This window comes from Bos taurus, chromosome 18 (genome assembly GCF_002263795.3).
Source record: "Bos taurus isolate L1 Dominette 01449 registration number 42190680 breed Hereford chromosome 18, ARS-UCD2.0, whole genome shotgun sequence".
Taxonomy (NCBI): domain Eukaryota; kingdom Metazoa; phylum Chordata; class Mammalia; order Artiodactyla; family Bovidae; genus Bos; species Bos taurus.
Window position 1 is genome coordinate 14,388,747 of NC_037345.1, and position 24,181 is coordinate 14,412,927.

The window sequence follows — 24,181 nt, forward strand, 5'->3', positions numbered from 1 at the left end:
TTTCAAAAGAACAGAAGAATTAAAAAAGTAAAAAATCCTTGCCCCAAAAATTAACAAGAACAAATTTTAAACCCAGGCTGACCCTAACTAGGAGATGGAGAAAATGGACAAGGAGGAGGTTCCTGGAGGAGGCTGAAGTGGACAGTCGGCTGGGAACCAGATGCAGATGCACGGCCCATGAGACCCCACCCACACAGCCAGCCAGGACCCTCCAAGGTGCTCAAGGGCCCTGGGTTTACTTGTGATAAACCACCCATTCACAAAAGGTCCACAGAGTCCAAGGCCTAAGTGCCACGTGACTTCCCAAGAGCTGGTTCCCACCCCCTCCTTCCTCCCAGCACTCTGGCCTTGCCCCAGGGCCTCTGCCTGCACAGACGCAGGGAGCGGGCAGGCGCTGAGACAGCGAGCACACGAGCACTGCCTGCCCCGCCTTCCTGATGGCAACCCGGGGGCCCACGCTACCCTCGGCCACGGCTCTGCACTGCTGTTGGCTCTGCTCTGCTTACCTTCCTCGCCTTCTGGTCAGCCCTCAGTCCACCTGCAGCACCCCCAGCAGATAACTCTGCGGATCAAACACGGCATCCTCACCCTCAGAACACAGCACACCGAGAACCTCACCACCATCCCTTTTCTTGACACTAAGAATACCCAAATCCCTATTCCCCAAGGGCAACACAAATGTCTGGCTTCCCTGGTGGCTCAGTGGTAAAGAATTCTCCTGCCAATGCAGGAGACAGGGATTCGATCCCTGGGTCAGGAAGATCCCCTGGAGAAGGGAATGGCAACCCACTCCAGTATTCTTGCCTGGAGAATCCCATGGACAGAGGAGCCTGGTGGGCTACAGTCCAAAGGGTCACAAAGAGATAAAACTGAGCGACTGAACAACAACACAAGTGACGATCAAGGTACCAATTCCATGGCAGATAAGCACTACTACGTATAGAACTGATAACTCTAGGGAACCCTATCAGCACTCTGTAATGACCTATACGGAAATAAAATCTAAAGAAGAGTGGAAACATGTATAACTGAGCCACTTTGCTGTATGGCAGAAACTAACACAACATTATACATCAACTAGACACCAACAAAACTTAATTTTTAAAAAAGGCATCTATTCTAGAGTAAACACCGTCCAGCCACAAAGGCGCCTCCCCACCTCCGCCCACACCCTCCTCCCCACCTCCATCTGGTCAGCCCCCAGACAATCCACCAGCGCACAGCACCTCCACCACCTTACCCAACCTCCTCCTCCCGTTGAGGTCCAAGTGGACTCAGGAATGGCCTCAAACACCGGCCTGCAGAAACCTCGAAAGCCTCACAGAGCCCGGTCCTGAGGGGCGGCAGGAAGGAGGAGGGACTCCATGCTGGCCCCACAGGCCAGTTCAGCTCGGGTTTCACAGAAGCTGTGCAGTTCTGTTCTGAAGCAGATGCAGGCCATCTCTTCACCCTCCAACATAACACTTGGAGGAAATCCCTTTAGCCAGCTTTTAAAATCTGATGGCTCAAAAAATAAAATAGGGAGTTCCCTGGTGGTCCCTGGTGGTCAGGACTCCACACTTTCACTGCCGAAGCCCGGGTTCAAGCCCTGGTCGGGGAACTCAGATTCCACAAGCGACACAGTAGAGTCAAATAGATATAAACAAATACGAAGAACACTGGTTCCGTGAGAAGCCCTGTTGCTAACAACGGAAGGAAAATGACTGCAATATTATAAGCAACAGATGAGCTGCTACTAACAGCCCACAAGCCCTTCCAGCTCCTTCCTGCCCAGCACAACTGTGTGGAACCAGAGCCCTGAGGCTGCTGCAGCCAGAAACACCCGGACGAACTAGGGTGCAAGCTGGGCCCAGACGCCCTGTTTCTCTCACCTGCCTGCTTCCCAAACCCTCTCCTTGGCCACACGAGTTTTCCCAGCACCTCAAATGTCTTGGCGTAAGAGACCCAGTGTTTACTGACCACCAAGACCTGTGGCGGGCAAGAGTGAGGACTTTTCTGGGAAAGCGTGTAAACACAGTGGCCAATGTCTATAGGAACAAAAGCGAGCATTTAATGAAGCCTAATTTAAATGGCGTCTAATATTCCGTACTCTGTATGTATTTTAAGAGAGCCTAGAGCAGCCAGAACTCTAAAATTATAATAAAAAGTTATTATACTCAAAAATCTAGAATACATAAGTTTTACTTGTATAATTAGCTATGCATATTTCTTTGAGAAAGAAGCAAAAAGTGTGCTTTGTTATCTATTTTTAAATCCTGACAAATATCTGTTAAACAGGCAAATGTATTATTAGCACACTATGATCTATGAGCTTCTCACCAACTGCAAATCCACCCGCCACCGCCCTGCAGCCAAGGCACACCGCGTGTGCTGTGATGTGAAGGGCCACAGCCACCAGTGGCCGGATGCTGCTCAGGTGGCGGCAGGGTCAATAACTGTAACACAGTATGACCTTCAAACCGTGTGATCCAAAAAAAAACCATGCAAATCCAATCAGCCCGCCCCGTCATGGACCCCGGAGCCACAGTCACTACAGACCAGCCCAGAGTCTATCCAAACTGGGCCCTAAAGGATGCCGGGGAGGGACACGGGCACAGATGGAAACACGTAGCCACCTCTGTTGGAAACGGTGACCTCAGATGGGACCTCAGTGGTTCACATTCCACCTTATGTGGTCAGAATGAAAATTAAGAACAATGGATGATATGAATAACAATGAAAAAGCATTACAAAGCCTGCAAAATTAGTGTTTTTAAACTTGTGCCTTCAGATGCTAGGAAAGGTCACGGAATGTAGACCCTTCCACCAGTGTTCACACCCGCAGTCACACCCTTATCTCTATCACATCCAAACAGTGGATTTCTGAAGACAATTATAATCAGTGTAATCAGTATTGACTGAATATTTATGGTTCACAAAAGTGATCAACAGCATTAGATACCCTGGATTACCTGTGTGACGTACTGTCAAAATGACAACCCTTCCATCTCAGACAGCATTCCAAACAGGAACACGCCCACTGCTCGAAATCCACTAGAGCCATCAGGCCAGCCCCGGAACCTGTCAGCAGCCTGGCTGGTAAATTGGTTTCTTTTCATCAAGAATCACCAAATGCTTACTAATTACCTCATTTAGGCAGCATCTTGTTTTTTCTTGTCATAAATTAAGGCCAGCCTTCCAGTCTCCAAACAAAGGCCAGGCTCAAGCCTGCAGGTGTGGGTGGGCCTGGCTCCCCTCTGCCTCCTGCCCCAGGGCAGAGGCTCTCAGTGGCTGCCCTGGAATGCATGGGTTCATCCTGGAAGACCGCCCTGGGGGCCTCCCGGGGGCAACAGAGCCCACCACACCCCGACCCCACACCACCCACCAGTGGCCGGGCCGGCTGCTCTCCCACTCCAGACCACCCTGCAAACTCAGAGTTCTCCATCGCACTCAACTCCATTTCCAAGGAAACACTTCTATCATCAGAGAGGCCGGCCAGGTGCATCTCAAAGTGGCCGCACAGAGGACAGTTGAGGCAGGGTTGAGTCTGTGGGGTTGAGCAGCAGGAAAGGCTTCTTCCCTGTCTGCTGGAAACAGCACAAAACACACAGAATACACTCTGGGGCTGTTGGCTTTAAAACCTTAATACCAGGTCAAGGTATGAAACACTGAAAGGAGCCAAGTTTTCTTTCCAACTGTTATCAATCCACAGATCAGAAGACACGAGGAACTGCCCCTGGGACGTGTCCCCTAAGGGAGGAGGACTCCATCCTAGAGCAGAGTGTCCAGCCAGGCTGAGGCTGCACCAGGACTCCCAGGAGAAGGCAAGCTCAAGGCAACCCGGCCAAGAGCCCACCCCACACCCACCAACCACACACGCGGGCCTCAAACCTAAGGAAATTCACGTGTGCCTACTGGCCGGCCCGCACACAGAGCAGCATGGGCCACCCCGCTTCCCCGGCGGAGGGATGACAACGCTCAGGTGGTGCGAGCGCCACAGGCCCAGAGCACCAGACAGGGAGCAAGCGGGGCTGCGGGCCCAGGTCACCTGGGGAGAGAGCCACTAAGACAGAACGTTGGTAAGAAGTCAACTTTCGGCACAGACCAGGCTGCCCAGCGTCTTCATGTGTCCACAGGCGCCTCTCCCTGGGACACCAGGGAAGCTACCTACTGACCCACAGGGCTCACCACCACCCTGCAGCCCCTTGTTTCCCTGAAATCCAAGACAAAACCCAGATACTGAGACAAAACTCTATCAAGCCCAAGAAAACCAGCAAGGAGAGGTAAGAATGACTTTAATACTTCTTTTTACAAACCAATGAAAACAATACAAACTGTTGAGAGAGAGCAGGTGCAATAAAATTCTTACCGAGTCCATCGCTGAAAGCCGTGGCTGATGACTGTAAATTAAATCCAACAGAGGCGTGTCCCAGAGCAGCGGTGAGGAGATTCTGAAACAAGAGGATCCAGTGAGCGCCTATAAATACTAATTTCCCCTCAGTTCTTTTCGTAATGTCGCCTCTCTCTGTGTGGACTACACCATGGCCCTTCCTTCACTTTGGGTCACTCCAACAACCCCGAGGTTTTAGGGTGTCTGGCTGTACAGGAGAGGCGCTCACACCCGGGACTCAGGGAGGGCACCCTAAGCAGACACCTCTGTCTGGACTCCGCTCCTGGACAGCACTGCTCAGAAAGGCCAGTTAAGGAGAGAACACCGGAACGGGCCAGTCATTCTCCCCAGAGCAGGCGCCTGAGGCCTGGGGCCCTGGAAGGGCCATCTGCAGACGTTCTCCTTTCAGGAGTTTGACAGTAAGCCTCTGCCAGAGTTACGGATTTTGTAGCTTCTACAGACTCACTGTCACACTCAAGAGTAAAATTGGAACTCACCCCGCACGCCAGCCACGCCTGCCCCTCAGACAGGCCAGTCCCACGACACTGTCCCCTCCCCACTTCCTCCCTTCACCTACCCAGGGACCTGCCCGCAAAGGCAAAGGACAATGATTCAGACCAAATGAGCTCCCAGGATCCAAGGTCAGAAACGTGCCTCTAGGTCCAGCTCAGGAGAAGCCAGAGGGCCTGGGCGACCCCACAAGGACCAGCACGTGTCATCAATGTCACTAAGAAATATCACACAGAGGGGCCTCGTGGGCAGGCCAGCCACAGGCAAACAGCCCCCTTACTCACAAGTAAGCTGCAGCTACACATCAGAAGCAAATCTCAAAAATCTTATCAATGAATGAAAAAATGTCTTGGAGGGATATACTGAATGTATCTGGGTCTTTCAAAAACACATGAAACTTGAGACTTCCCGGCAGTTCAATGGCTATCTACCTGCCAATGCAAAGTGCACGGGTTTGAGACCTGGTCTTGGATGATTTCACATGCTGCGGGACAAGCAAGCCCATGTGCCCCCACTGCTGAAGCCTGCCCACTCGAGGACAGGTGCTCCGCGATGAGAAGCCACCGAAACGAGAAGCCTGTGTGCTGCAACAAAGAGCAGCCCCTCCCCACCACAACCAGAGGAAGCCCCCACATTGCAACAAAGACCCAGCAAAGCCAAAAATAAAATAATAATAAAAAATTTAGGTACATGAAATAATACATTTGATTTATAATGTATTCATTCAAAACTAGGAGTTTAAAGGTACACAGACAACTAAAAACATCTTTTCATTCATCAAATATTTTTACATCAAAACCAGCAACTTCAACTATTTGAAAGTCAAAATCTAGTATCAAAAGAAGAGCAAATGGTACCATATATGATCCTCCAAAATCACTATTAAAAAAAAAACAAAACACAGATTTTATTGAGAAGCCTCTCCAAAGACCTACGCCAGAAATCAAATCAGTGGACACTGTGGCCTGGCCGTATGAACAAGCGACACTGCCAGCGGGAAGAGGAGGTGACACGGCAGGGTCACAGCAACACTGCCCTTCCGAGAGAGCTGTGCGGTCCCAGGAGCATACAAACCCGGTTTCCACAATCCCATCAAGAACCTTCCCATCTTCACACACACCAGTGGTGCCATGTCAGGATGGGACGCGCAGACAGGAACCGGGCACGGCTGGCGGGACAAGCGCTCGTGGACAGTGGACTCCCAGGGTCTGCACATGAGCTACACGTGTGTGTACACAGCTGGGTCAGGACTTTTTTGTCCTGTTGCTGGCACAGGATTTCTGAAGCTGACGTTAAGCACAAGGACTAGAAAAGCAGCTTCCAACCACACCTTGGTTTTCTTGAAAAGCACAAGCTGCTCCCTAAGTGTCTTGATTTTCCTATTAAGACAGTAACAGGATAACACAGTGTTTATGATGAAGTCAACACCTAGAATACAGCAAATAACAACTACTGCTCAGTCTCTGAAACCAGCACGCTGTCACTTGGGACACACCACCCTCCACCACCCTGGGCACTTCCTGGGCCTAGGGTGCTAAGCGCCCACACCCCTTCCACACAACAAGCCACACAGAACACGGTCACTCAGACATCACAGACACACTGGAGACCCTGACCACCAAGACAGGAGACAGCTTTCCTGGGGGTCTAAGTCAGGAAACAGACTACCAGTGTTTAGCTCCCAGCAAACTCAGAATTCCTAGTCAGCACCCCACTCTCCACAGAGAGGACACTGTCCCCTCCCGTGGCCGGGGGCACTGGCGCCTGGCCCTACAGACACCCCGTCTCAGAAGCCAGGGCTGCGGCCGTGACACTTGTGTCCAGAATCACAGCCCGCAGCAGCCTCTCTGCTGTCAGCGCTCCTGCTCCTGTGGGCCCACCAGGGGCAATCAGAGCAGCCCTCTGTTAGACCCCATTCCCAATCTCCAGCTCAGAGCTCCTCACTGAACTCACAAAGCTCACCACACCAGAGACATGCCACATCACACACGCACACAGACGAGCCCCAAGGTAATTACGACTGTATTTCCTGCCCTGGTTCAGGGCACTCCTGTCTAGAAGATCCTCCAAGTCCAAACCTGCTGTGCCCAGCTCATGACCAAACCCTAGACAGAAGCCTGGAGTCATCCAGCTCCAAACCTCTGCTGCCTCAGCCCCCACCAGCCGGCCAGACTCCTGACTCAGCAGCCCCAGTGCTTCCCCACCCGTGTCATCACAACCCCCACCACGCTGCTGGGAAGGGAACGCGCCGTGTCTCGTTTATCCCTACATACCCCACTCTGCCCACAGGAGTCACTGGGCTCACGAGGGGTGGATTCGAGTCCAAACTTGAGACGCCACCCTGATGACGCACATGCGTATGTGCACACACGTACACGCACACACACACACAGAGCAAAGGAGCTCCCACTTTCCTGCTGGGAGGGCGGGTTCCCACTGCAGGCACCCCACTAAAGGTGTGCGCCCCGGGGACACAGGCACCCCAGCAACTCCAGACTGCTTCCAGTTTCTGGAAGACACCCCATTTCCCTCACAGGAGATGCCTCCCCTCCGCTCCCGTGTCCAGGGGCTGTTCTCCAGGCCCACTCTCTGGTTCTCCGTCAGGTGGCCATTATGCTGGAAGACAACGGTTGTGCTCAACTCCGGGGCTGCACACCGCGCCCTGGGCACTAGCAGGCCCAGTGTTGGCCTCGGAGCAAGAGCACACAACTGATCCCTGGGAGAGCGGGTGCGGAGAGGAGGCCACTTCCCAGATCACAGTCAAGTGCCCGGCTCCAGACCTCCGAGCATCCGTGCCCTTACAATCCACCCAGCTCCCAATCACCCTTTGACCCAAGTAAAAATTCACCCCAAATACATGCGATTAGTGGGCAAAATTAACCAGAGGTAAAAACACAGTAAGTAAGATGCCCTCCCCGGCCACTGCGTCCCTCTAGCCCAGCCAAGCGATGGTGCCCGGTGGGCTCCTGACAGCTCTCAAGGTCACAGGCCCAGCATGCCGTCTCCCAGAGCGCCGGGGGCTGCCTTACCTCCAAGTCAGTGCATGTCCAGAAACGAAGTATCCACGGTCTCCTTTCTGGACTCACCAGTTTCAAGAGCTGCGACAGCCCTCGCCGCACCCACCTGCACACTGTGCTCCTCCTCCACCTCGCTCCCACCACGGAGCTTCCAAGCCAGAGTATCGAATGCAAAACAAGGTGTGTTCAACCAGCCCCATTCAAGCCAGCTTAAGTGCTCAGACTGGAAGCACTCCCTCAGCCTGCAGAGACTGGGTGAGGAAAGCTGCGTGACATACACACGTGCTCTTCTTTAACCACAGAAACCGGGCCAACGACGCAGACACTGGCCTCCAAGTCTCCAGCTCCCACCAGGAATTTCAGACTCCACCGCCACCCAGGACTTTCCACGCTCCAGGTGGAAACAAGTGGCTCAGAAGAAACAACAGGTTGCTCAGAAGACATGCCCTTGTATTTCAAAGACTTCAATCTTGAGTGATCTGTTCCCGGAACATTCCCACCCCGGAAGATGCTTCAGATTCTGTGTCTCGGGGTGAGTATTGCAAAACTGTTTTAATATTTTCCAAGCAAATCTAATACATTATCACTGCTCTAGTCCCATTTGCCTACCCAAACCCCTAAACACAAAACCTTGAGAATCCTTACCACCCTCACCCTCTAAATACATTGGAGAGGGTTGGTTTGAGATGGAAGACCACAGAAATGAGAGGGTTCCACGGAAGTCACCGGAGCAGGACTAGCTTCACGCTCAGAGGGGACCCGAAGTCCATCTGTCAACACAAGGACATAAGGACGCCAGCTACCGGTCCACTGACCGTGCTCCAGCCCAGCTGCCTGGCCACCAAATGAAAGCCTACCCAACAGCCTGACACAATACCTGCCAAGACACACGCCTCCTGGGTCCAAAATCTGCTCCGAGGGGCAGGACCCAAGCCTTCCTAATAAAGCAAAGAGTGTGGACCAGCTAGGCCGTGCCACTCATAGGAAGTCAGGGCTCAGGTCAAGATCGTCTGTGGGCTACCAGTGATCTAATGTGTCGTGAGTGATCTGTGCTGTGATCCTGGGTGTGAGAGGGGTCCCCACCCTGAAGACTACACAAACACACAATCACAGCAACAGCACCCTGAAACGCCTTGTGCAAAGGGCTACAGGGTGGGGTGCGGCCCAACCGGCAGGTGTGCGCAAAAGTGTGGTGACCGGCCTGCTGGGAGCCCGACGCCCACCCACCAGCCCTCGGTCGCAGTCGCCCTGCCTGCACAAACGTGCTTTCAACTTGTCAAGTCAAGGAAGGAGAGATCTTCCTCTTTTAAATGTCTGTGTTTAACCTAATGTGCTGGTGCTGCACTTCATTTCTAAACCACCTCAAATTTCCAGAAGACACTCTTGCAATGACAGTGCTAGACTGTTAGAGTGACAAGCACGTCAGCCGACAGGCTCTGCCGCCAAGCAAGGAGACGCCCACCGGTCTACCTGCGTCCCCTCCGCCCAGTCTTCCAGGAGACCCCTCAAGCAAAGAATCTCCATTCCGAAAAGTGAGTAAATTCTTCTATTAAAACATTAATATCCAAATTTCTTTCCTGGCAGATGACCCTCAGCAGGAAGAGAAACTCCAGTAGAAAAGACACATTGTTTCCTTACAGCAAGTATTACTAGGAAATCTCAAACCCTGGGTGTGAGAAGAGAACAAAGCAGAATGATCATTCAGCGAGAATATCGCAACTCAGACCAAAACGCATAAGAGCATCAGGGCAGCCCTTGCCTCCTGGAGCCACTGTCTACTTCCTTCAGACTTAAATACATCAACAGCACACTGTAGGACACGTGCAAACAAAACATCCTGACTGTAGACTTTTCTGTTTTTTATTTTTTAAATAATTTTATGTATTTGTTTCTGGCTATGCTGAGTCTTCGCGGCTTTCTCTAGTCTCAGTGAGCGCAGGCTCCTCATGCGGTTGAGGCTCCACTCACCATGGGGCACAGCTCCTCAGGCACACAGGCTCAGTAGCTGCAGCTCCCAGGCTCTGGAGCACAGCTCACTCGTTGTGGCACTGTGGGCGCAGTTGCTCCGCAGCATGTGGAATCTCCCCAGACCAGGGATCAAACCCGTGTCTCCTGCATTGACAGACAAATTCTTTACCACTGAGCCACCAGGGAAGCCCTAACTACATATTTTTCAGTAATTATAATTACGAGAGTAAACTAACCAATTATCAGCTGAGACATCTTGAAGTAAGGATCAGGGGCTTCCCTGGTGGCTCAGATGGTAAAGAGTCTGCCTGAAATGCAGGAAACCCTGGTTCAATCCCTGGGTCAGAAAGATCCCCTGGAGAAGGGAATGGCACCCCACTCCAGTACTCTTGCCTGGAAAATCCCATGGATGGAGGAGCCTGGTGGGCTGCAGTCCATGAGGTCACTAAGAGTCAGACACAACTGAGCGACTTCACTTTGACTTTTCACTTTCATTCATTGGAGAAGGAAATGGCAACCCACTCCAGTATTATTGCCTGGAGAATCCCAGGGACAGGGGAGCCTGGTGGGCTGCCATCTATGGGGTCGCACAGAGTCGGACATGACTGAAGCAACTTAGCAGCAGCAGCAGCAGCAGCAGCTCTTAGATGGACTGACTCGCTTACCCCAAGTTAGTGAAATTCTGAATTTAATATACATTTATCAATGGTATCGTTAAAAAGATGGGAGGGGGCCTCATGACTCAGCACAGACTGTCCCCAATCTCCTAAAAGCTGACAAGGAGAATTGTGAAGAAAAATCATACTCACCCAAACTTAACCTGACATGTATGCTACCATTTTCAGAAAAATGACATTAGCACTAAGTTAGATTCCTGAGAAGAGACCCACAATGAAAACACAGGACAGATCTCTAAGTGAAGTAATGTCAATGTATAAGCTGCGAGGGGACGGAACATGGCTCTCATTCCATGAGTCAAAAATGACACTTATAGGGCTTCCCTGATGGCTCAGTGGTGATCAATTCGCCTGCCAATGCAGGAGACATGGGTTCAATCTCTGGCCTGGGAAGACCCCACATGCTGTGGAGCAACTAAGCCCGGGCACCACAAATACTGAGCCTGTACTCTAGAGCCCGGGAGCCGCAGCTACTGAAGCCTGCGTGGCCCAGAGCGCGTGCTCCACAAGAAGAGAAGTCACCACAGTAAGAAGCCCTCGCACCACAACTAGAGAGCAGCCCCGCTCACTGCAACCAGAGAAAAGCCCACCCAGCAACCAAGACCCAGCACAGCCAGTAAATGAATAAACAAACTTTAAAAAAGACACTTATGTATTTTATGACTGAGAATACAAGACAGAAGTCACACAAAGTCTTCAATATACACCAAAAACGGAGCACTGTCTGCCTCGGCGCCTGCACTCCTCCCAGCAGCAGGCAGGCCACAGTGAGGCCCTGCCCCTAGGGCCTCCTCCCGAGAGGGCTGCACACTCCACTGACTGCCATCACAGACCATGCACCTGGGCACAGCTCTCCTGCCCCTGATGCATCTGTGAGTGCCAGCTCACCACCTTCACAAGCAGCCAGGTTAATGTCCTGAAGATCAACGTGGGGCCATGCATGCAAGCTCAGGTCAGAGTCAGTGGCGTCTAATGGCCGTTGTTAAAATTCTGACCATGCCACTGTATTGGCAGTGCCCCTGGGTACATTCTAACAGCCTGTATCAGTCTTAAGTTTTCTCATCTGTAGAAAAAGAAATTCCTGGATACAAAATACAGATGAACACATACAAGCCAGTTGCATTTCAAGACATCAGCACAGTTAGAACCTATGATGAAAAACGGGACCGTGTCCCCAGGACAGACAAGGCAACCAATGGGACGCACACAAGCTCCAGCACCGCGTGGCACACAGGGAGGCCCCATTCGTGACAGCAGGCACTCCCGGTCAGCAAGCAAAGGACAGGCCGCCCATGGGTGAAGCTGTGAGCAATCAGCTCGTGCACAGACATCAGTCTGAGACAGAGTACAGGCTCAAACATAAACAGCAGAAATACAACAACATTTTCAGACGGTACAGAAAGCTGTGTCTATGTCCTTGGGGCGGGGAGATTTTCTTAACTAAGAATGACGGGTCATGATTCACATTTTGGAAGACACTGTCCTAGAGGATCTCGCACAGATCCTTCAAAATAAAAGGACTTTATCTCAAGCATCAAATGTAACTACATCCTTCTGATCATCTCACAGGTGACTATTATGACAGAGCATCACCTTCATGCATGGCAGCTGTTGTTCAAAATGCACATATGTACACAACAACAACAAAACTCTTACCGTTCCTACTTAGCACTGAAGGTTAATAAGTTCCACTGTCTTCGGTAAAAACAAAAGATTTCTGAAAGATGGACGATACTTAGGTAAAAGCAGCTCTATGTATGAATCATGAGCACAACTATATTGGGTTAGCCAAAAAGTTCACTCTGTTTTTTCCATAAGATGGCTCTCTCCAGTAGTGCTTAGATGTCTTTAACTTGATTCAAAACAATTTTGTTAGATTATATTGTGACGGCTGTCACATCAGCACACGTTTTCTAAAAACTCAAAAATGGTGAATTTGTGTGTGTGCGTTTTAATACTGAATATGGGGAAAAAGCAACATTTTCAGTATATTATGCTTTACTATTTCAAGAAAGGTAAAGTCACAACTGAAATGCAAAGAAAAGATTTGTGCTGTGTATGGACACGGGGCTGTGACTGACCAAACGTCGTGTCACAAGTGGTTTGCAAAGTTTCATGCTAGAGGTTTCTCCCTGGACGATTCTCCAGAGTCAGGTAGACTAGTTGAAGCTGGCAGCGATCAAATCAAGACATTAACTGGGAACAATCAACGTTACATTACGAGGGAGAGCCGACACACTTAAAATATCCAAATCAAGCAGTGAAAATCATTTGCACCATCTAGATTATGTTCATCACTTTGATGTTAAGGTTCCACATAAAGTTAAGCAAAAAAAAAAACTTATTGACCGTATTCCCGCATGCAATTCTCTTCTTAAATGTAAACAAAAATGTTCCAATTTTAAAACAAATTGTGACAGACGATGAAAAGTGGATACTGCACAATAACATGGAACAGAAGAGATCTTGGGGCAAGCAAAATGAGCCGCCACTAACCTCACCAAAGGCCGGTGGTGGTGTGCATACAGCGGGATTAGAAGAGAGTCCTCTACTATGAGCTCCTTCTAGAAAACCAAATGATTAATTCAGTAATGCTCCCAATCACACCAACTGAAAGCAGCACTCCACGAAAAGCAGCCAGAAATAGCCAACAGAAAACACATAATCTTCCATCAGGATACACAAGAATGCATGTTTCTTTGATGACCAGGCAGTAACTATTACAGCTTGGCTGGGAAGTTCTGATACATCTGCCATAGTCAGCAGACATTGCACCTTCAGATTTTCATTTACTTGAATCTTTAAAAATTATCTTAATGGAAAAAATTTCAATTCCCTGGAAGACTGCAAAAGGCACCAGAAACAGTTCTTTGCTCAAAAAGATAAAAAGCTTTGGGAAGGCAGATTTTTATGAAATTACCTGAAAAATGGCAGAAGGCAGTGGAACAAAACAGTGAATACACTGTTCTATAAAGTTCTTGGTGAAAATGAAAAATGTATCTTATTTTTACTTTAAAACTGAAGGAATTTTTTGGCCAACCCAATATGTGATCTCTGAATGTATAACACAAAGTTAATGGTTTTACTTCTAAGAAAATGGAATCAAATACATATGCCCTTTTAGTGCTAAAAACGGCATCAAAAGGAAAAACAAGTGACAACGGGCTCCATGTAAAACAGTGATGAAGGGTGTGGGTGACGGGACTCCCTGCAGTCCAGTGCTTAGGACTGGGCGTCCACTGCCAGGGGCCCGCGCTCAGCCCCTGCTCAGGGAACTAAGATCCCACAAGCTGCGCAGTGTCTGGGCTGCTGCTGGCCTGAGTTCACGTTAACATGATTGTTAAATTGCTACTAGTAAAAATTTTGTGGGGGATGGTGTGTGTAAGAAAATTGATCTAAAATGCAAAGCAATATTCAAGATGAAGTTGAAACACACAGGACAGACCTCAGGACTGAGGCCTGTGAAAATGGCCATGCTGTCCACAACACTGGTCCCATCGCAACAGCCTCATGAGCCATACGCAGCTCCACAGGCAAACCCAGCCCAGCACAGCGTCCACTCCACGTGTTCACACACAGACCCTGGGCAGGCTGAGCAGTCACCGCAGCAGAGGTCAGTCGGGTCTGGACCCACGGCCTGCCCGAGGCCGAGTGCTCTGCAGCACCAAGGCCCACACCCTCTGCTTGTCCTTGGTTTGGGAGCTGAGTCAAGCCCAACTTTTCAACTCTGTGATCTGTGACTCTGCTCTCAGAAGAAGAGCTGCAGAGGGATTCACTGCAGTTCTGAAACATACAGTGCCCTCGCTTCCAGCTCTGCACTCTTTCTACTACCTCACTCTCCCTGCCTCTTTCTCCTCTCCGGTCTTCAAGGGGACAATGGAACAATTCACACCACAGGCGTCCTCCAAAGAGCCCAGGGTGCTGCAGTTGAACAATGGACAGCTAACACACACATCGGGATAAAATGTCTATGGTCCCCGCGGAGGGGCGCATGGGAACCAGAGCCCAACCAAGGGTCCAGAAAAGTATGACCCAACAGCCAAAGGGCTGGAGCCCTGGAGAGGGCTGCGGGCCAGAAAGAGGGACACCCACTCTGGGGGCTGCAAGTCCTGCTGGTGCCTCCTCCAGTCTCCCCACAGCACTGCGCATGTGCTCAAACTCTGGGAGACAAGTCTTAAAATATTTAAGTGAATTTTCATTCTGAAAAGACTGAAAAAATTTACACAACAGTCTATTACATATTTTACTTTTAATTTCGCAAATCCAGTGTCAGAATATATTATGCTACCCAATAACAAATGCAAAGTCATAGAAAAAAAATCAATCTTCAAAAGAATGATTTCAAAGATGTGCAAACCTGATTCTAAAAAATTAAACCTATCCTGCATAATTAAACAGAAGCTGCACGCGGCAGTCCACGTAACCCAGTGTTGCCATAGTGACCTCATGGTGCTGGCCAATGACTGCCACTCCTGGAAACCTACCTTCCCATGCCCTCCCTCGGTGACTTTAGCACTTTTTGAATTCACCAGAGAGTTCAACCTGGCATTGCATTTGTTGGGAGATTTCAAAACAATTTATTCCAGTTTAAACAGCTCCTAATTAAAAGTCTAAAATCAAGGTGAACTGTGACTAAAATCCTAGAAATATAATATTTTTTTAGTAAAGTAATAAGCATTAATTCAATGATCTGTGAAGGGTTTAGTTAGGCCTGAACATCCCTCGTGGACACCAAGCCCACGCGGACAAGACAAGGGGTGCAGAAACCATAAAGGACAGAGCAGGGAGAGGGCAGCCAGGCGGACGCAAGTCCCTGGGAGAGGCGACAGGCCTGGCCTCCTTCCTTCTTACTGGGGCTTAATCTCAACAGTCCACATCCTTACTCTTCAAAATATAATTAAGACTACGTTTTCGGACATGATGAATCTTGTGCAAACAAACTTTGGAAACTTCTCAGAAAGCCACCTGTTAACAAGGGACAAAGACTGTTCCTTTTCCTTTCCCTAGAGTTGTGTTCAAAACAGATGCTGAACAAAGACAATTCTAGGGAATTCCCTGGTGGTCCAGTGGTTAGGACTCAGCGCTTTCACTGTCAAGGCCTGGGTTCAATCCCTGGTTGGGGGACAAGATCCTGCAAGCTTGTCTTCATCTCTCCCTCTCAATACTTCTAGGTTCTGGGCCAAAACAAATCCATTTTACTGAGCTGGAGTATGTCATTCAGGAGTAGTTTTACACACCCTAACACTGGTTTCCAAAAGATGTCCGTAAACACCTTGTGGAGAAGCCTGCATCCTTAAGAAGGCAGACTCGGGTTGGTTCAGCCTCTTCCCCAGACCCTCACAGGAGACCCCACTCCCCCAGCAGCGGGAAGGCCTGGGCTCCCGGCTGCCTCCGACCCCATCCCGGCCCCTCGGCCCCGGCCAGCCTCCAGGCTGTCACCCTCACTCCCGCAGCTGGCTCACAGCCACTCTTAGCAGCACTTCACCACAAGAGCCGGTCTCTCCCTCTTTCACTAGAAAGATAAATAGGAATTTTTATTCTAGCCAAGAAACCTGTCAAATGTGAAGTCTTTGATGCTAGGCCTGTTCTCAGCAAAAACAAACAGGCACCTGCACTCGCGGCATCAGGAGCCCTCCAACTGGGGGGGTGATACGCAGAGGAGGCACACTCCCCAGGCAGATGCCCTGCACACCTGTGAGGGTGCCAGTCACACACGTCACCTGCCCACGACACGTGGACACTGTGGGAGCGACACCCTCCCCACCCAGGGCCAACCAGACCTGTTAATCCCTTTCAACAGGTTTTACAAGCAACAGAAATGAATTAAGGACACTGTAGGGACAAGTAAGGAACACCCTTTTATACATGTAAAGAGATACACGAACGGTACGAATTAAGCAGGGGCACAAAACAATGACCTATGACCAAGCCAGGCTCAGAAGGACATACTTGAGAACAAAGAGGTCTGTCCCTGGAGGGCGGCAGGAGCCGAGCCTGTGCTAACGTGCACCTGTGAGACAGGACACAGCACGGCCAGGCTGCACAGGCGATGAGTCTCAGTCAGGCACACAGCTTCAGGGAGCATTCACACGTACCAGTGCTGGGGCAAAAGCTGATGGAAAGTTTCAATCTGAAATCAACAATAACTGGCTGAGATGTTTTACCAAGGAAAGTATTTACATGAGTTCTATGCTCCTGCGTAAAACAGTAACAGGACTCAACACAGATAAACAGGGCTGTGCAACTTTCAAACAACACACTGCACTGCAAGCCTCCACATCAAACAGCAGTGCGCACAAGACTTTATCAGCAAGAACGATTTTCATGCCCAGAGACGCTCTAGTTATAACTTCCGTCTGAAATGGAACTGAACAGATGGAAAACTGCAAGTGGCTGCTCGCCCAAGATCTGCTGTGCATTAAAGGCTTTCTGCTGGGAAGAGCAGCTGAGCGTGAAAACACACTTTCTCAGACAGCCTCCTTTTGGGAGAGAGGTGCAGGGGGGCCAGCTGTCAGCATCAGCCGCTTTACCCATTACAGAGGCCTGGACCTCGGTCCCAGGAACTCCGTCCATCCCTGGACGGCACCTGAAATCCGACAGATCAAGAGCACCAGAGGAGCCAAGCAAACAACTTCTGTCCACTGCCTCTTCTCCCAGACGTGGGAAGGGATGGAGGCCAATGCACAAGGGCCACCGGGGGCTTAGCAGCACACAAGCCCACTTTTCCCAATTCTAACAAACAGAAACCAACCACAAGTACCAACCAAAGACCAGGCAGGGCTCCACCCACAAGGTGCGAGGGGGCCAGCCGGGCAGCAAGGGTCTGGAGGCATCCACGGCACCCACCAGGCATGATCCAAAGCCAAGGCCAGCACAGGGCACCCAGGCACAAGCTTCCCGAAGCCCAGATCTCTGCACAGCAGGCCAGAGGTGACTGCAAACAGCTGACTCGTCCCTGGAAGGCTAAGCCCTGGCTTGAGGTTGCTCATCAAAGGACATCAGACTGTGTGGAGACGGCGAGGAGCACCACCATCCATCAGACAGCCCAGCACCCACTCTGCCTCGAGCGTTCCAGCCCCACAACTCTAGCCGGGAGCACCGCTTCACCACCCCACACATGGCCAGACTACCGCCCACCCCCACCCCCCACCCCCTGCCCACAGGAGACACGTCTCCCCACACGTTGAGCGGTGAGAGCAGAGCCTCTTCTGTGGAACACAGGAACAGGCAGGGACCCAGGTTTTCAGGACACAGACAAATGTCGGAGAACAACATTGGGGTCACTGAGGGAAGCACCGCAGGAGAGGGGCTCCGGGGCCCCAGGCCATCCTCGACCCCACAAACCCAGGACAAGCCTGCCAGCTCTTCAGAGCCCGGAGTGCTGCCCCTGGGAGCCACACCCTACCCCCCACACGGCACCCCTAACCCCCTCCTCTCCCCGGGACCAGTGCTGAGCGCCCAGCAATCACCCCACATCCTCCAACTGCCAGGAACACAGGGGAACACCATCACAGATGCTGTGACCACACCCTCCTACATCCATCCCTCCTCTGACTTTGATATCCTGACAGCCTCAGGTTTTTAAAAAGGGAGAATTAGCCTAGCCTAGCATATGTCCTGCAACAAGTAAACAGCAAAGAGAACATGAAGTTTTGCTTTTGAGAAGAATCCACCTAAAACCACTCTCCTGAGGAGCAGTGCCTGCCCAGTCTATTTCCAGTTCTATTTCCAAGGTAATTTTCAAAGAGCCTCCTAACTGCATTTGTGTAGGATGTAAGAAATGCACACACGATCAGCTTCTAGTTAGATGTGATAATGCACTACTGTGAGGGAGAGCCAAGCCCTGTTGGCAGAGGCCCCAAGGGTGCCCAGACCCTGGCAGGGACAGAAGGGGCACCGGAAGCCAGAAAAGGTTCCGGTGTAGAAAAGGTGTAGAAAAGGTGTAGAAAAGGTGTAGAAAAGGTCTTCACCCCTGAAGCTTAGACAAAACTCCTGAGTGTCAAGAATATGGAAAAGAAGCCAGGTTTTCCTTGGTGCTCACACCTAAAAGAAGAATAAGACAAAATCAACCAGGTCAGCGAGTCGCAAGGGGCCTGGAGGTGAGACCATGAAATCCCCAGCAGGAGCCTGGACACACAGAGGGCGCCCAAGAAGCTTGGCCCAGGCGGGCCCCCCCACCCCTGCACTCTGCACCTGCTTAAGGCTTCCGGGAAGCAGAGCTTGGGAAGAGCCCAGCACAAGGCCCCGGCCACAGTCCAGCTGCTGCCAAAGACAGTGCCCTCTCGACCTGCGCCAGCCCCAGGAGGACACAGCCTGCTGCAGGAGTGACATGTAAGTGCAGGCTGCAGTGTCCACACCATGTGGGACCGGTTCTCCAGGCCTCCAGACCTCAGGATCCCCTCACAAGTCCCCTATGTGGCCCAGGCGCTCCTGCTTCTCCCCAACTTGTTCAGTCGCTCAGGCGTATCCCTCTTTGCAACCCCATGGACTGTAGCCTGCAGGCTCCTATGTCCATGGGATTCTCCAGGCAAGAACATTGGAGTGTGCTGCCATTTCCTACTCCAGGGGATCTTCCCAACCCAAGGATCGAACTCACATCTCTGGCATCTCTTGCACTGGCAGGCGGGTTCTTTACCACTGAGCCACCAAAGAAGCCTGCCCAGAATGACTACTTATGTATTTTAATAGAAATTCAAGTATAAATAAAAATGGATCAAGTTCATCACATCATCTTCTTCCTGGAGTTCCTTTCTTAGACACAAGAAATTATTAGAAGGGAAAAATTAAAATATTTTAACTACACCAGAATATAACTAAATTCTGCCCCCAGAAAAGTCCCAAAAAACCCCAAGCAAGTCTCAATTCTACAGCACACAGCCGACTGCCCCAAGTCCCACTGGATGTTGCATTATGCATGAAAAAGCAAGAACAAATACAAGTCAGAAGCCACCCACAACTCCAGTCACAAAGTAGAAGCCACCTTACACAGGGCTCCCCACTGCTAGTGATACCTGGATACGCATGACTCCTCCAAACGCCCCGTTAAGAACAAAGGCCACAGGCCAGAACCCTAACGCCTGGAACAATCTGGTGGGGGCTCTCACTTCACTTGCGCCTTTGTTGAAAGATGGCTCAGCAAAGCACTCCCTCAGGAAGAGGCTGCAAAGGGCCCAGCACCCAAGGAAGCGTACGCACGGTCATTTCCCCATGGCCTCTGTGTCCTGGGAGCCACCAGGCAGGGGTGGGAGGACCACAGGGCACAGGAGGTCCCCTCAGGGACCCGGCTCCCTGCAAGCAGGGGTCGCTGCCCAGCACCTGCGGGGAGACACCTGTGAAGGGAAGAGGGGCACATGGGTAAACTTCTGTATTCTTTCCTCAGATTTCAAATGAACATCCAGCAATTCAAGAAGTGAAGAGATGCGCACAATGTAGTAAGAGAAAAAAAGAGAAGACTATATGTCTTAGTGTACAAAGGCCTCTAACTTTCACTCACATTTCTAACTTCCATTTCAACATATATACACACCTATTCTCACAGGCCCAGGACAGGCACTCAGCCTCCAGAGGAAGACACAACCAACCCACCCACCCTCCCACCTCCTCCCTCTGTGATGGGACCACACACGTGCATGGCCAGTCTGCGTTGCACCTTTACCAACTGCAGGAAAGAATTTTTCCATCTTTGTAAAGAAGTAAATAAAAATTGAAGACTCTGACAAGGAATCTATTTTTGCCTTGGGCTTCAAATCACTGCAGATGGTGACTGCAGCCATGAAATTAAAAGATGCTTGCTCCTTAAAAGAAAAACTATGAAAAAGCTAGACAGCACATTAAAAAGCAGAGACATTACTTTGCTGACAAAGGTCCATTTAGTCAAAGCTATGGTTTTTCTAGTAGTCATGTATGGATGTGAGAGTTAGACCATAAGAAAGCTGAGCACTGAAGAACTGATGCTTTTGAACTGTGGTGTTGGAGAAGACTCTTGAGAGTCCCTTGGACTACAAGGACATCCAACCTGTCAATCCTAAAGGAAATCAGTCCTGAATATTCACTGGAGGGACTGATGCTGAAGCTGAAGCTCCAATACTTTTGGCCACCTGATACAAAGAACTTACTCATTTGAAAAGACCACAATGCTGGAAAAGACTGAAGGTAGGAGAAGGGGACGACAGAGGATGAGATGGTTGGGTGGCATCTCTGACTAGATGGACGTGAGTTTGAGCAAGCTCCAGGAGTTGGTGATGGACAGGGAAGCCTGGTGTGCTATAGTCCATGGGGTCGCAAAGAGTCAAACACGACTGAGCGGCTGAACTGAACTGACACAGAGAGTGAGACAGAGCACAGACAGCTGGAGGGGCAACTCCCACAATAACCACCACTTTCCCAGGGAAGAGGGGCTGCAGGCCAAACCCGTACCTCACGGTGCAGGAGGCCTTGTTCTCCCAGTTAAATGTGACGGATCCATATTTACAGTCACCAAGTTTGGGGGATTTCCTTGGCAGTCCAGTGGTTAACACTCCACGTTAACTGCAGGGGGCAGGGGTTTGATCCCTGGTCAAGGAATGAAGACCCTAGAAGTCAAGAGCTGCAGCCAATAAATTAGTTAATGAAACAAGTTGCAAGTCCCAAATCTACTCATTTTCATATTTACTGCTGCTGAGTGCCTGTTTATGATCCTACAAAACCCAAATCCTTTCTCATGATTACCATTCCTAAACTCTTTCTAAAACTTACTACTATGCATGCACTCCTAAATTCCTCATTTCTCTTAATCTAAATTCTAGCTTTATTTTCCCAGATATCTTCACATTTTATATGACTTCACATATCCCCCAGAAATTAAGTAAGTATGTTCTCCATCAGCCATCAACATGTCACACCCCTGGAGAAAGGGCCAGGAAGTCCACAAGAGGTCCACTCCTCACAGGACGTGTAGCCACAACCAGAGGAGCCAAGGGCTAGTTCTGTGAAGGGCTCTCCTGATTCCTTCCCATCCCCACCGCTATTCTCATGGTTCAACAGCAAAGCTGGGTACCTCTGACAGACACCTGTGGCCCACAGAGTCCAAAATACTGACCACCTCGTCCTCTTATGTCAGACCGCAAGGTTTTACTCAAAGGTAAAGTGCGCCTTCATACAGATGAGTAAGGAAGGTGCTTCTGCTGCCTTTAAAGGTGTTTAAGGGCTTGTATGTTAAAGTTAATTATTTATAAAGGGAAATCTACAGAAATGTAAGCAGATGAGCAAGTGGCTGGGTTGAGTGCAGAAATAGGAATTAACTGGAAATAGGTTAAGGGGGATCTTACACAGTTAACCTCGGAAAAATCACTAAATTATACACATTAGATGAGTCCATTTGGGGTTCCCAAGTGGGGCTCAGTGGTAAAGGATCTCCATGCCAATGTTTGATCCCTGGGTCAGGCAGATCCCCTGGAGGGGCAAACAGCAAGCCAATCCAGTATTCTTGCTTGGAGAGTCCCATAGATAGAGGAGCCTGGCGGGTTACAGTCCATGGTTACATCCAGAGAGATGGACATGAATGAGCGACTGAGCACGCATGCATGAGTCCATTTATGCTATGAAAATTAAACCTCAATAAATTCTAAAAAAACTTAAGTTTGTTATCTGCGTAACTGGGCTTTTGTCATGTAAGACCAAAGCTGAGGGTACAACTCACAGTAATTCTCAACAGATCCCTTTGACACATGTATCCTAAATCTTTAACCCTGTGATCTGTGACAGCAGACAGCTCAATGTGGCTGGAGGGACGCGCACCGTGAGGCCAGGCGGTCTGTGCGTGGCCCACCCACATCTCCAGTGCCACCGCCAACCCCCATCTCTCCACCCTCTACCCACCCAAGTCCTCAAAGGTGAGGGTGTCCACATTCTGGATTTGGGGTAACCAAATAATGCCTTGCACTTAGTAACCGCAGAGGTGAACACATTCACCTGTCACAAGTCAAGAATACTTTACGAGGAGAAACGCATCTTCAGCACATTTTCAGTATTCTCTACTATGGACTACTGGTGGTCCAGCGTTAAGACTGTGCTTCCACTGCAGGGGCCACGGTTTAATCCCTGGTCAGGGAACAAGATCCCATATGCCTCAACTAAAGATCCTGCGTACTACAACTGAGACCCAGGGCAGCCAAATGTTTTTTTAAAAACAGAACAAAACAGAACAAAACCACAAAAAGACAAGTTGTACAACTACTCTGTCGCTTAAAAAAAATATATATATTTATATATATGTACATATATAAAATATACGTATGTGTATGAATACATGGGACAAGCTTAACCATAAATTGAAAGTAATGTTTAAAAATTGTATTTTAAAAACCTTTAATAAAAATAAATTAAGGAGTTTGGGATTAACAGATACACACTACTATACATAAAATAGATAACCAGTAAGAACTACTATATAGCACAGGGAACCATATTCAGTATCTTGTAATAACCTGTAGTGTAAAAGAATCGAACATCTGAATCACTTTGCTGCACACGTGAAACTCAGTTTGTAAATCAATTAACAGTTCAAATAAACAGAGGCAAGGATCCCTCAGACAGAACCTATACTTTTATTAACATTCCTAAAAGGAATTTATAGCTGAGTTAAAGTACTGAAGCTGCTAACCTGATAAAAGTTTTCTCCCTCTACAAAATGACCGTTCTGCCAGCCAAGCTGCCTTCCCTTTGAGCAGGAACTGACTGCCAAGGACCCCAGAACAGCGCCCTCAGCAGCTCAGAGCAGCCACACAGGACGTCCACAGCACGGCTCACACAGAGGCCAACAGAGATGCTCCTGCGAGAAAGCACGTCATCAGCACAAGCTCACAGTGCAGTGAGAAGGAGGACAGTCACTCCCCACTGTGCTACCTGCTGGAGACACAGCTGCCCACACAACAGACGGCATTTACTGTATTACAGAACACGTGACCAGAGGTGGGGCTCTGGAGCCAGGCTGCCCAGGGCCCAAAGCTAGCCTCGCCACTCATGATCTGCGCGGCCTCTCTAGGCCTGGATTTACTCGTCTCAACAACAGAAATGAGCGGGTCTGCCCCTCAGGAGTCAACAAGATGAAATGAGCAGATCCTGAGAACTAGGCAGAACGGCACCTGGCAAGTAGTGCATGTTTTATACTTTATAGCTGTTCCTTCAGTGACAGACAGAAATGACGCGCTCACTAAATACACAGGGGAAAGTGAGTCACAAAGGGCCTGGGGACTTGCCTGGCACCCAGTAGTTAGGACCCCAGACTCCACTACAGGAGCAATCCCTGGTCAGGGAACGAAACTCCCGCGTGCTCCGCAGCACAGCCAAGAATATAAATTAAAAATACAATTTTTAAAAATTAGGCACAGAACTGTCACAAAGCCAGCAATACCACTCCCAGGCAAACACCAACCAGGTGTTCCAAGGAAACTTTACACACTTGCTCATAGCAGCACTGTTCACTATAGCCAGAGGTGGGAACAGCCCACATGTGCATCAACAGATGAATGGAAACAAAGAGGTGCATATCCCTACTTTGCAAACATGAAAGAGAATGGAATCCAGTACACACTACAACAAGATGAGCCCTGAAAATATTGAGAGACAGAAGACCAACCGTGGAAGATGCTCTTGACCTGCAA

General features: G+C 49.8%; 1 protein-coding gene across 8 annotated transcripts in view; it reads right to left on the minus strand.

Moving 5' to 3' along the window:
- ANKRD11 (ankyrin repeat domain containing 11) overlaps positions 1-24,181 on the minus strand; it is a 119,667-nt gene that overhangs the window by 61,890 nt on the left and 33,596 nt on the right. For 7 of the 8 annotated variants that reach the window (XM_005218779.5, XM_005218780.5, XM_005218781.5 and 4 more), the window contains exon 2: positions 4,349-4,430. The exons of the other annotated variant lie outside the window; for it this stretch is intronic. The gene's annotated coding sequence lies outside the window, so the exon portion shown is untranslated. The remainder of the gene's footprint in view (positions 1-4,348; positions 4,431-24,181) is intronic. 8 annotated transcript variants of the gene reach the window in all.